At 39.7% G+C, this 13,208-nt stretch overlaps 1 protein-coding gene across 2 annotated transcripts in view; it reads right to left on the minus strand.

Moving 5' to 3' along the window:
• Positions 1–11,350, minus strand: part of LOC129541063 (guanylate-binding protein 5-like) — a 63,872-nt gene extending 52,522 nt beyond the window's left edge. The window contains exon 1 of one of the 2 annotated variants that reach the window (XM_055402716.2): positions 11,177–11,350. The gene's annotated coding sequence lies outside the window, so the exon portion shown is untranslated. The remainder of the gene's footprint in view (positions 1–11,176) is intronic. The other variant, XM_055402720.2, reaches the window with a different exon arrangement.
• Positions 11,351–13,208: the final 1,858 nt, after the last annotated feature.

A 13,208-nucleotide genomic window follows, 5' to 3' on the forward strand; every position in this document is an offset into this window, starting at 1 on the left:
AGATGCCATGATCTTAGTTTTCTAAATGTTGAGCTTCAAGCCAACTTTTTCACTCTCCTTTTTCACTTTCATCAAGAAGTATTTTAGTTCCTCTTCACTTTCTGCCATAAGGGTGGTGTCATCTGCATGTCTGAGGTTATTGACATTTCTCCCAGCAATCTTGATTCCAGCTGGTGCTTCTTCCAGCCCAGCGTTCCTCATGATGTACTCTGCATATAAGTTAAATAAGCAGGGTGACAATATACAGCCTTGACGTACTCCTTTTCCTATTTGGAACCAGTCTGTTGTTCCATGTCCAGTTCTAACTGTTGCTTCCTGACCTGCATATAGGTTTCTGAAGAGACAGGTCAGGTGGTCTGGTATTCCCATCTCTTTCTGCATTTTTCACAGTTTGTTGTAATCCACACAGTCGAAGGCTTTGGCATAGTCAGTAAAGCAGAGATAGATGTTTTTCTGGAACTCTCTTGCTTTTTCCACGATCAGCGGATGTTGGCAATTTGATCTCTTGTGCCTCTGCCTTTCCTAAAACCAGCTTGAACATCTGCAAGTTCACGGTTCACACATTGCTGAAGCCTGGTTGGAGAATTTTGAGTGTTACTTTACTAGCGTGTGAGATGAGTGCCAAAACTCATTCTCTTTCTACTTTGATGACTCCACACTCTGTTCTTACTGTGTCTGCTTTCCTCTACTCACTACCTTGAGTTTTAGAGCAAACATTCCTGCTAAGACTTACATCCTTGTATTTACCACCCCTGCTCTAACGGACATGTGAATAGATTTTTATAAACATTCACATTTCCCCTTCTATCATGAATTTTGGGGTGAAGTGTTCAAATCCAAAATGTGTGTTTCACCTTTTTATCATATGTTATCCCAGCAACATATGTTACACTGCTAGAGAGGACTGAATTTAAAATTTGAGGCATTATAAATTGTGCCCAGACCCCCTTGCTCTGAAAACTATGTGGAAAAATTTCTTACAGGAGTGTAGAGGCATGCAGCTTAAAATGAATTACATTTTGAGGGCTCTGAGTTTTTGGTGATGTTTCCAGAAAAGCAGCAGCTAGTTGTGAAATTTTTCTAGCCAGTGAAAAACCGGTGGGCACAGTGGAAGAAAGAGGTATTTAGAAACCATCTTAAAAGGCACCCTCAGGGACAGTGGCTTTATTGCCCTTTGAAAAATTTTAATGCAATCTAAGTTTAAATATTTTAAAAATCACATTCTTGTTTTGCTAGAACAGAAAACCCACTGATTTCCTAGAATTGAGCCTATTATACAAGTAGCTGCTTGTTAATTTCTGTTTCAATCAGAATTCTGTTCCAGCAAATGCTGTTTCATAGCCTTGAATTGATATGAGAGATTGTTTTCCTGGCTGGAAAGCATTTACACTAAGTAAAGAAAAGCATAATATCTGGCTGCTGCTGCTGCTAAGTCACTTCAGTCATGTCCGACTCTGTGTGACCCCACAGATGGAAGCCCACCAGGCTCCCCCTTCCCTGGGAAATGCCTATAATTTATGGTGATAAGAAGAGAGTTCCAGCACTTCCCTTTTTATTGTTGCTTTTCAGGACCACGTGTGAGGCATTTAGATATTTTAATTCTCTACAACAACAGGCTGGTCAACATAGTGAGTTGCAGGTGGGCCTATTGCCAGGACTGATGTTATGACTTATTACTTCCTACTGTTTTCAATTCATTCTCCACTCAGTAGGCAGTGAATTTAAAAAAAAAAAAAAAACACCTCAAGCAATCATGTCATTTTTATGTCCAAAAGTTTTAAAAAGTTGAAAGCTTCCTGTTGCAGTGAGTGTAACATCCAGTGTCCTCTGTGGCCTGCAAGAATCTACATCATATGGCTCCTGCCCGCCCCTCTCTAAACCCAAACTATCTCTACCACAAGGACCTGCATTCAGGACCAAACATACCACACTGCTGCTCAATGAAGAGTTTTGAACAAAGTCTCCATATGCTTGGAAATCCATTCCTTCATTCCTTTCCTGACTCAATTTTCTCTTAGTAAAAATTCATCTTACATGGAAGCAACCTAAATAGCCATCCACAGAGGAATGCATAAGGATGTGGCATATATATATATATGTATATATATATATATGCCACTTCTATATATGAACGTTCATATATATATGAACTTCCCTGGTGGCTCAGTGGAAAAGAATCCATCTGTCTATGCAGGAGATGCAGAAACATGAGTTCTATTCCTGGGTCAGGAAGATCCCTTGGTGAAGAAAATGGCAAGCCACTCCAGTACACTTGCTGGGAAAATCCCATGGACAGAGGAGCCTGGACGGCTACAATTCATGGGGTTTCAAAAAGCAAGACATGACTGAGTGAACGCGCATGCACACACACACAGATACACACATACACACACACACATACACACACAATGGAATATTACTCTGCTTTAAAAAAGAATGAAATAATGCCATTTGCAGCAACATGGATGGACCTGGAGATTATCATTCTAAGTGAAGTAAGTCAGAAAAAGGACAAATACCATGTGATATCACTTGTATGTGGAATCTAAAAAATGATATGATTTATTTACAAAACAGAAAGAGACTCACAGACATAGAAAACAAACTATGGTTACTGAAGAGGAAAGGCAGAGAAGGAGAAATAAATTAGGAGTTTGGGATTAGCAGATAAAAACTACTGTATATGAAACAGATAAACAATAATATCCTACTGTATAACACAGAGTACTATATTCAATATTTTATAATAAACTATAATGGAAAAGAATCTGAAAAAGATTGTATATATTCTGAATCTAAGTAAGAATATATCTATTTATATAAACTGAATTTCTCAGGGAGACATTTCCAACCAACTCATGTACTTTGGGTTATCCCTTTACCCTCATGTATCCCAGTCCTTTTCAGTGTTTATCAGAAATTGAAATACTACACTTGTTGGGATGCCGATTTGTTGATGTCTTACCTTTGAACTAAAAAACTGCATGTCCATGGGGACCATAGCAGTTTTACTAACCATAGTATTCCCAGGGACAGGGGAGCCTGGTGGGCTTCCATCTATGGGGTCACACAGAGTCGGACACAACTGAAGTGACGCAGCAGCAGCAGCAGTATTCCTGCTGCCTTCCCCAATGCTTTCCACAGTGTCTAGGACATGCTGCTACTGCTAAATCACTTCAGTCGTGTCTGACTCTGTGTGACCCCACAGACGGCAGCCCACCAGGCTCCCCCGTCCCTGGGATTCTCCAGGCAAGAACACTGGAGTGGGTTGCCATTTCCTTCTCCAATGTGTGAAAGTGAAAAGTGAAAGTGAAGTCGCTCAGTTGTGTCCGACCCTTAGCAACCCCATGGACTGCAACCTACCAGGCTCCTCCATCCATGGGATTTTCTAGGCAATAATACTGGAGTGGCTTGCCATTGCCTTCTCCGGTCTAGGACATGGTTAGCAGTCAATGCCAGTTTACTGAATAACTAAATGCAATCATGTCTAAAAGTACATGCGCTTTATCAGTCAGGTCTACATTTGAGTTTGGTTTGCAGCATCTTGAGTATTTGACCTGGTAGAACAAAATGTGGGAAATCCATCCCATGATGTTCGAACATGACTTCATGAATGTGAGCCCTTCTACTACTGTACTTGTTACTGTCATTGTCTTCATCATCACCATTATCATCTCATTTTAGATTTAGCTTCATGGTTCTATGACCCAAAAGAAACCCTTGTCTCTGTGAAATAAGTATGTTGTACAAGAGGCAGTAACCTTAGAAGTTAGATTTGTCTTATCATCATTTAATGATGGCGTTGGATTTTATTCTGATACCAGTTTTTTTTTTTTTTTAATATTTACTTTCTTATATATTTATTTATTTGACTGTGCTAGGTCTTTGTTGCAGCTCTTGGGATCTTTGATCTTCGTTTCGGCATGGGGGATCTGTAGTTGTAGAGTTGCATGCAAACTTTTTAGTTGTAGCATGTGGGATTTAGTTCCATGATTAGAGGTAGAACCCAGGACTGCCCCCGGTGTTGGGAGTGTGGAATCTTAGCCACTGGGCCATCAGAGAAGTCCCTCAGTTCTTTATTTAACATTATTCTGAGTAGAAATAAAAAGAATTACAAGAGACTTTTGATACTGACAATATTTTCTTTTTCTTTTTAAAATTAATGTTTATTTTATGTTGAGCTTCCCTGGTGGCTCAAACAATAAAGAATCCACCTGCAATGTAGGAGACCTGGGTTCAATCCCTGGGTCAGGAAGATCCCCTGGAGGAGGGAATGGCAACCGACTCCAGTATTCTTGCCTGAGAAATCCCATGGACAGAGGAGCCTAGCGGGCTACAGTCCATGGGGTCACAAAGAGTCAGACACGACTGAGTGACTAACACTTTCACTTTCCTTTATTTTGAAGTATAGTTGATTTACAATGTTATATTAGTTTCATTTATACAGTAAAGGAATTCAGTTATACATATACGCATATCAGGTCTCCTGCATTGCAGGCAGATACTTTACCATCTGAGCCACCAGGAAAGCCCATTATGGTAACCCCAAATTATGAGTGAATTCATAGCTGAACAGTAATTTTAGCTTAATATATAGCAATATGGCTTTTTCAAACTTTTAAATGATAGAAATAGTCCATTGTGTGTGTGTGTGTGTGTGTGTGTGTGTGTGTGTGTGTGTGTGTGTGTGTGCTCAGTCGTGTTCACCTCTTGATAACCCCATGGACTGTAGTCCACCAGGCTCCTCTGTCCATTAAATTTCCAAAGCAAGAATACTGGAATGGGTTGCTATTTCCTATTTGCCTCTTCACTAATTCCACTCATTTTTAACAAATGTATTTATTTCTGACAATAATTTAGACATAAGATGGAAAATCACTTTTAGTATTTTGCAAGGGTCAGAAACCTTTTGGATTAGCCTCATCCTGGGACTCTCAAGTTCAAAGATATAAGCTTAAACCCTACTTTATGGGAGAGTTTACACATTGTACCGCTTCGCCTAATTCAGCTATTGAGAACCTTACATCAGTCTAATATAATCCTTCTACTTGAAATCTTGTCTGTATTTTGGTCTATCAGTCCCAAGGATATAACATCTTAGCAAAAAGTTTTTACTTTTATCACTACAAATAATAGAAGAGATATTTATTACCCCTTGAAATGATAAAAAAGTCACACTTATTCATTCATCCAACCATTTATCCATTCTTTCAAATACCCCTGAGTTTTACTATGTTTTAATTATCATATTTTGTCCTTAGGACTCAATAATGAACATGCCCTCAAAAAACAAACAATTATATTTCAAGCAAGATAAAGAAGTTTGAAGCTAAACTTAGGTATTATTTTCAACTTTGAGTCTTAATCTCTAACCAGAAAAGAAAAATGTATATATTAATCACATTTATTACTACCTAAAGAATCTTATGCAAAGTCCTATAGAGGGCAAACTACGTGAGGACAAGAACTTTACTTTTCTCTCTTCATACAATCTGGAACAACAGCAGGTAGAAAATAAGAATTCAGCAAACAGTGCAAATATATGTTGGTCTTAATATTTTTATTGAAAGGAAATAAAAGCAACATTCTGAAGAGATATATGCACTCTCATGTCTAGTATAACATTATTCATAATTGCCAAGATATGAAAACAACCTAAATGCCCATTAGCAGGTGAATGGATAAAAAAAGACTTGGTACATATGCACAATAGAATATTATTCAGCCATGAGAAAGGAGGTTATCCTGTCTTTGGTGACAACATGGATGGACCTTAAGTATATTATACTAAGTGAGATAAGTCAAGTAAAGACAAGGATTGAATGAAACACTTATATGTCAAATCTGAAAAAGTCAAGGTGCCTGCCTTTTGTTCTTCAATTTAGGGTGTTTCTACTCTAAGGGATGAACACATTTGTTTGATTTGAGCTCTCAGTGGGAACAGATTTGTATAAAGTAGTTTGCTTTTACACTTAACTCTTCAATTTGTTAGCCACATATTCATAAGATTTCTTCCTTCAAGAAGGCAAGGCGATTCTTCCTTCTGAACACTGTAAGCCACAACAGGATAGAGTCATTTACAATTTTTAGTGGAGACATGTTAGCATCCTTGCAGAAAGAGCAACTGTGGTACATGAAGTCACAGAGGACGAAACCAAACTAGGAAAGTTTAGTTCTGCTAGCCCTTAAACCACTTTAGAGACCTTAATCTAGTGCTTAAAATGCAAACTATTACCTCATGGAGTGTTCATGGAATTCTGGCAACTGATAAGAGTCACGCATGTGTGAGCCTTTTGTTTTTCCAGCAAATGCTTATTCAGTACATTTCCTGCCTAAATATACTCCACGGAGATGTACAGAAAAATATTTAATGATTCCTGTCCTCAGATGAGGGACTTCCCTGGTGGCTCATTAAAGCGTCTACCCTCAATGAGGGAGACCTGGGTTCAGTCCCTGGGTTGGGAAGATCCCCTAGAGAAGGAAATGGCAACCCACTCCAGTGTTTTTGCCTGGAGAATCCCATGAATGGAGGAGAAACTTTACTTTTATTTGAAAGCAGCAGACCATAATTAATTGTCTCTGGGTCAGGACCACATTTATTACCAAGATCCCATGTGCCTCTGCTTTAACAGGGAGACTGTGATATCTTTCCAGTATCTAGATATCTTTCCAGTATCTAGGTGTCACTAACTTGGATCCTGATTCTGAGAATCCTTGTAATGTGACATTCCCATTGCCCCAGTACACAGGTACCAAGTATATGTCCAGAGGTCCCTTAGGAGGTGAACTGGGAAAATCATTATCATTGAACTTTGTTCCAGAGTATAGGGTACTTTCTCTTGGGATCCTGCCCCCTCCCTCAAGGTGATAGGTTCCTGGTTTAAAATTGGCTCAGGTCAAGGATAGGAAATTGACTTTTTATCAGGGCTGTGTCTCAGCCTCCTGATAAACATATTCGATTCCATTTGGTTGTTTTCTCCTCATCCCTTTTGACTCTACAGATGTCCTTTTTGATTCACCATCTTCATAATTTTCTCTAGTCAAGTCTAACTGGGTGTAACTACAATAATGTTACAGAATGAATGTGTGTGCTTTCCAAAATTAATCGGATGAATCCCTAATTGACAATGCTTTCCCAATATGATGGTATTTGGAAGTGGGGGTAATGAGGGTGAATCTCTCATGAATCTGGTGAGGGCCCTCATAACAAAGAAATGTGAATTCTCTCTCCTCCTCTCCCTCTCTCACTCCCTTCTCTCTTCCTACCATTTGAGGGCAAATGTGACCATCTATGGGCTTCTCTGGTGGCTCAGCAGTAAAGAATCAGCCTGCAATGAAGGAGCTACAGGAGACACAGGTTCTATCCCTGGGTCAGGAGGATCCCCTGGAGAAGGGCATGGCAACTCACTCCATATTCTTGCCTGGAGAATGCTATGGACAGAGGAGCCTGGTGGGCTACAGTCCATGGGGTTGCAAAGAGTCGGACATGACAGAAGTGACTTAGCATACACACATGTGACCATCTATAAAGCTGGAAAAGGACCCTTACCAAGAATGCAACAATATGGACACACGCTTGTGGACTTAGAGCCTCCAGAATAGGGAGAAATAAATATCTGTAGTCCACGCTGCCCAGTCTGTTGTAATTTGTTATAGCAGCTTGAGCTAAGACAAACTATGATTCTCATCACTATCATTGTATGTACTTGACTTCTGATGTTTAAATGCCAGCACCTGGCCTCCAGGTATCAGGGTATTATCCCCAGTATTATCAGGGCATCTAGTTCTGAAATGGTGTATCCCTACTTCTCTTGGCTGCAGCAGAGAGGCCATCACTGAACATTCAAGGATGATGGGATTTCTTTCACCAGGGAATATGCCTAAGGTTTAGTAATTTTCTTCTGACACCTTACAAGTATAATTCAAAGACAGGAAGTAAAGACTAATCTAGCTGAGATATCAAAGGGTAAGAGGAAGGTTTATACCTTATTTTTGAAATAAATATAAGGGATTAAAAACTAAAGCCAAAATGAAAATAAGATTAGGATGCAAATTTAATGCTTTCTAGTGTTCTTATCCAACCTGTTGAGAAGGCTGATATCATTTCTAGAAATAATGAGCAAATTCATTATCTAATAGTCAACTTTACATTCTGTTTATTTGTATCATTATTAGTTTTGTACTTTATGTTTTCTTTGTAATTTATTAATGAAATTATAATACTGTCTTTCTAAAATTCAAAAGACAGACTATATAATGAAAAGCATGGGTCCCTTTCACTTGTGATGCTAAGTAGTTCTCCCCAGAAGAAAACAATGACTCCAGTTTCTAATGAATCTTTCCAGAGATGTTGTATGTCTACATATATATGAGTTCATATAATAATTATAATTTTTGCAGTGAACACATTATACAAAATTTTTCTCACTCTACAACATATCTTTAAGATTGCTCCACACTCATACAAACAGATCTCTACTATTAATTTGTTGACCAAATACATAATATTTCAGTATATGTACATGCAAAATGTATATTACCAATTTACAGAGGATGACATTTACATATATTCAGGTCTTTTGAAATTGAAAGTGATGCCTTGGGACTTCCCTGATGGTCCAGTGGTTAAGAATCTGCCTTCTAATACAGGAGATGCACATTTAATCCCTGGTTGGGGAATTAAGATCCCACATGCCTTGAGTCAACTAAGCCCATGTGCCACAATTATGCAGACCCAAGCCACTCCAGTACTCTTGCCTAGAAAATCCCATGGATGGAGGAGCCTGGTAGGCTGCAGTCCGTGGGGTCGCTAAGGGTTGGACACGACTGAGCGACTTCACTTTCACACATTGGAGAAGGAAATGGCAACCCACTCCAGTGTTCTTGCCTGGAGAATCCCAGGGATGGGAGAGCCTGGTGGGCTTCCATCTATGGGGTCACACAGAGTTGGACACGACTGAAGTGACTTAGCGGCAGCAGCAGCAGCATGTCATGGAGGCTGTGTCACAAAGAGAGAAAAGCCTGTGTGCCACAACTGGAGAAGCCTGTGCTTGGCAACAAAAATGCAGCAATGAAGATCCCACATGTGGCAACTAAGACCCAACATAGCCAAATGATTTTTTTAAAGTAATGCTTCAGTGAACTTCTTGTATGTATGTATGTGTATACATATATGTATGTATGTACATCTGTATGATTTGCACACATGTATTTCCTAAAGTGAACATGCTATAACAAGATATCCATTCATTTATTTTATCCAACAGGGCCAGGCATTGATACTTTCTAGTAGACACTTTTTATATTTAAAGTTTTCCTGAATGAAATGAAAAGCAATACACACCAAAAATAGGCCAGAACATATTGTCCACATTCTATAATTTCTTTGAAAGGAGAGCTACTTTTTAAGCACTAAGCCTCGATGTCCCACAAAGTCCCAAAGAAATTTAGCTGGAGAACTCAATATTGAAGTGATCTCATCACCAACTTTGTCCAAGGCTTGTGTAATCCATGGAATATTCTCATTTTTATTACTTTCAATCATTTCTTTCAAATGATTTATCTCTGCATTTATCACCTCAGACTTCATTCTAAATCTTTCCTTAAGCAGAGCATTTTAGATCTAAAAATAAAGTGAGGAGGGAAGTAACATTTTTAAAATCCCTAAAGGATGACAGTGTATTTAAGAAATTTATTAAACTATCAGTTTTACTCCTAAATTTGTTCTCTTTTACTCAATCATAAAAGGAAAATTTTGCAACAAACAATATCTCCTGGACCTGAACATTGAGAGATAGCATCATTTACAGCCTTTCTAATATTCACACACCATTAAAGTTTTACCAGGAGGCTAAGCCTGACATGAGTACATATGTAACATGATCTAGTCAAATAATGCCAGTTGAGAGGTAGCCTTTGTCTGATTGCACTAAAGATGGTACAGTTACTCGAATTATAGAAATGTGTTTTAACATGTCCAAATGGACAGTGAGAGAATTCCTTCTATGCCATAAGATAACTTGGATATCTATCCACACCTGGAAATAATGCAGCAAGTTTAGAAGCTGTCACTTGCCTTTGTTTTTCTGTCTGGACATTTCTAATAGTTTCATGTCAGCGTAGATCTACCTCAGGATCTTTGGATGATAGCAGGATACCTAGTAATTGGCAACGATCTTGGTAAAGAAAACCAGTTTCTACTAATATTAAATACATATGGTTAGCATATCTTTTAAGTCAAGCTTTGTGAGATCATTTAAAATTCTTCTGAACTGCTATTCAAACTCTTCTTATTCAGTATATTATCCAAGGGTGCACAGGAACCATATTCACCTTGAGCTCTCCAGAGTCTACTTATGCAGTAAAATTCAAAGATTTTGGAAGGATTCAAAGAGTTCAGGGTTTTAATGAATCACAAGCAGTAAACGGCAATGTCGGGGAGAGTTTAACAGGGGGATTCCTACGTGCTGTTTCTCACAAGTCCTTTGCTTCTTTTCAAGCGGACTGAGCAAGCTGCTTCCAGGAACTGGGGTCATTGTGTGAGACAGGCTTGGATCTCCTCTAGTAAACATTCTCTTTATGACAAAACTGCTTAGTCTTTCCTCCCCTTTTCCTTGAGATATGGATTGTCTCCTGATCTTGTGACTATTATAAATCCTTTGTTTCCTTGGTAATGGTTGTTGTATGTTTGGTTTTCTGATCATTATTGTAGTCGAAAGAAATTTCTTGTACCACAGCCTGTATATACTCACAGAGAAATCATTAAAGCACCTTTGCTCCATCAGAGCTTGGGTCCCCATGTCTTTCTCTCTCTCTCTCCTCGGCTGATTCCTTGGAGCGTAGAGACCCGTCTTGCCCACTCTCCTGCCCGGGCTTCTAAGGTTCTCTCAAGAAAGCACCCTGTGCCTTCACTCCCCCTCAAGAGGGTGCCCAGTGCCTTCGTGGGAGATGCAAGTCCTGTGCCAAGGACTTTATTGGTTTTCTGCGTAAACTAGGGAATATCAGCCTCTTTCTCTCTTTCACTTTCTTATCGTCGTCTCCGGACCACCAGGTCCCAGTCCATTAAAGGACCCCAACAGTGCTTCCCTCCATGGTCTTGCTGCAACCTTTGCCCATCCCTTCCTGAGGACCCAGGATAGTGACCATCAAGCACTAATAAGGCCACAGCCTGACTTACCTTCAGCTTATGCTCCAGCATCATATTCTGCTCTTTTAGGAGGTTTTCTCTTTCCCTCTCCAGCTTCTCTGTCAACTGGACTATATTTTCCTGGAGACTCCTCTCTTTTGCCACCACGTGCTGATGCTGCTCCTGCAGTTTCTGTACCAGCAGCTCCTGTTCTTTCTCAATTATTTCATTTCTAGTCCGGTCCACTACCCCAGGAAGGTTTTAGAGAGGAAGGAAAATAAGATAAGGACTGATCTCTACCCTCATGACCTCAGAGACAAAACAAAGTTGGAAAGGGAGGGGAGAACTCTCTGCATACTGCCACACACTCCCCCACCCTCACCCCGCCCCACTGTGTCAATACCACCAGGAACATACTTCAGCGTGTGACAGGAAAAGCTCTGCCTGGCAGATGTCCAGCCCCATCCAGCCACAGTTCCCCATGCTGTTTTCAGATGGAGCAGAGTTCTTCCACAGACAGAGAGGAAGCTCCTTGTATCAGGGTTGTACTCTCACACCTGTCAGAGGGCACTGCAAGAATCTACCCATTCCCCTTTGAGCCAAGCCCTACCCTGTACCTGCCACAGCCTTCTCCCCATCACTGAGAGATTCATCTTCAAACAGGATGATTCTTTCTATTACAAACTGTGACTCCAGGAAGTTCTGGAGGGCCTCATTTGCCTGAGGAACCAAGAAGGAACACAGAACTTAGATTTCCATTGGAGACATTAGTGCTGGAAAAACAAGCATTCCATATAATTTTTCTTCAAGTTTAAAATTCTACAATGGTTCCTTACAAGTCTAAGATTCTTAGAGTGACTCATTTCTCTGGTCTCTCTCCCAGTGCTACTTACTTCTACTCACTCTCGGTTCCAATCAGTCAGACAATGTTCAGTTCTACAAACCCAAGATCTCTGCTTTGTTGTTCAGTCGCTCAGTCACGTCCAACTCTTTGTGACCCCATGGACTGGAACACACCAGACTTCCCTGTCCTTCACCATATCCTGGAGTTTGCTCAAACTCATGTCCATTGAGTAGATGTTGCCATCCAACCATTTCATCCTCTTTCTTCCCCTTCTTCTCCTGCCCTCAATCTTCCCAGCATCAGCATCTTTTCTAATGAATCAGCTCTTTGCACCAGGGGGGTAAAGTATTGTAACTTCAGCTTCGGCATCAGTCCTTCCAATGAATATTCGGGACTGATTTCCTTTACGATTGACTCCTTTGATCTCCTTGCAGTCCACAGGACTCTCAAGAGTCATCTGTAACGCCACAGTTCAAAAGCATCAATTCTTCGGTGCTCAGCTTTCTTTATGGTCCAACTCTCACATCCATACATGACTACTGGAAAAAAACATAGCTTTGACTATATAGATTTTTGTTGGCAAAGAAATGTCTCTATTTTTTTCATAGCTTTTCTTCGAAGGAGCAAGTAACTTTTAATTTTGTGGCTACAGTCACCATCTGCAGTGATTTTGGAGCCCAAGAAAATAAGTCTGCCACTGTTTTCATTGTTTCCCCATCTATTTGCCATGGAGAGATGGGACCAGATGCCATGATCTTAGTTTTTTAAAGTTTAATTTTTATAGATTACACACCATACAAGATTATCATAAGATATTGACTACTATCCCTTTACTGTACATGACATCCCTGTGAATTATTTATTTTATAACTGGTAGTTTGTACCTCTTAATCCTCCTCAAATATCAAATCACTATGTTGTACAACTGAAAGTAATATAATATTGTAAGTCAACTACACTTGAATAAATTGTTACAAGATAATAAGTTCAAAAAAAAAAAAAAGAAAGCTTAATTTTAAGCCAACTTTTTCACTCTCCTCTTTCACCTTCATCAAGAGGCTCTTTAGTTCCTCTTTGCTTTCTGCCATAAGGGTGGTGTCATCTGCATATCTGAGGTTATTGATATTTCTCCTGGCAATCTTGATTTCAGCTTGTCCTTCATCCAGCCTAGTGTTTCTCATGATGTACTCTGCATATAAGTTAAATAAGCAGGGTGACAATATACAGCCTTGACGTACT

This window comes from Moschus berezovskii, chromosome 4, assembly GCF_049115385.1.
Source record: "Moschus berezovskii isolate FMDL1 chromosome 4, NW_MosBer_1.0, whole genome shotgun sequence".
NCBI lineage: Eukaryota > Metazoa > Chordata > Mammalia > Artiodactyla > Moschidae > Moschus > Moschus berezovskii.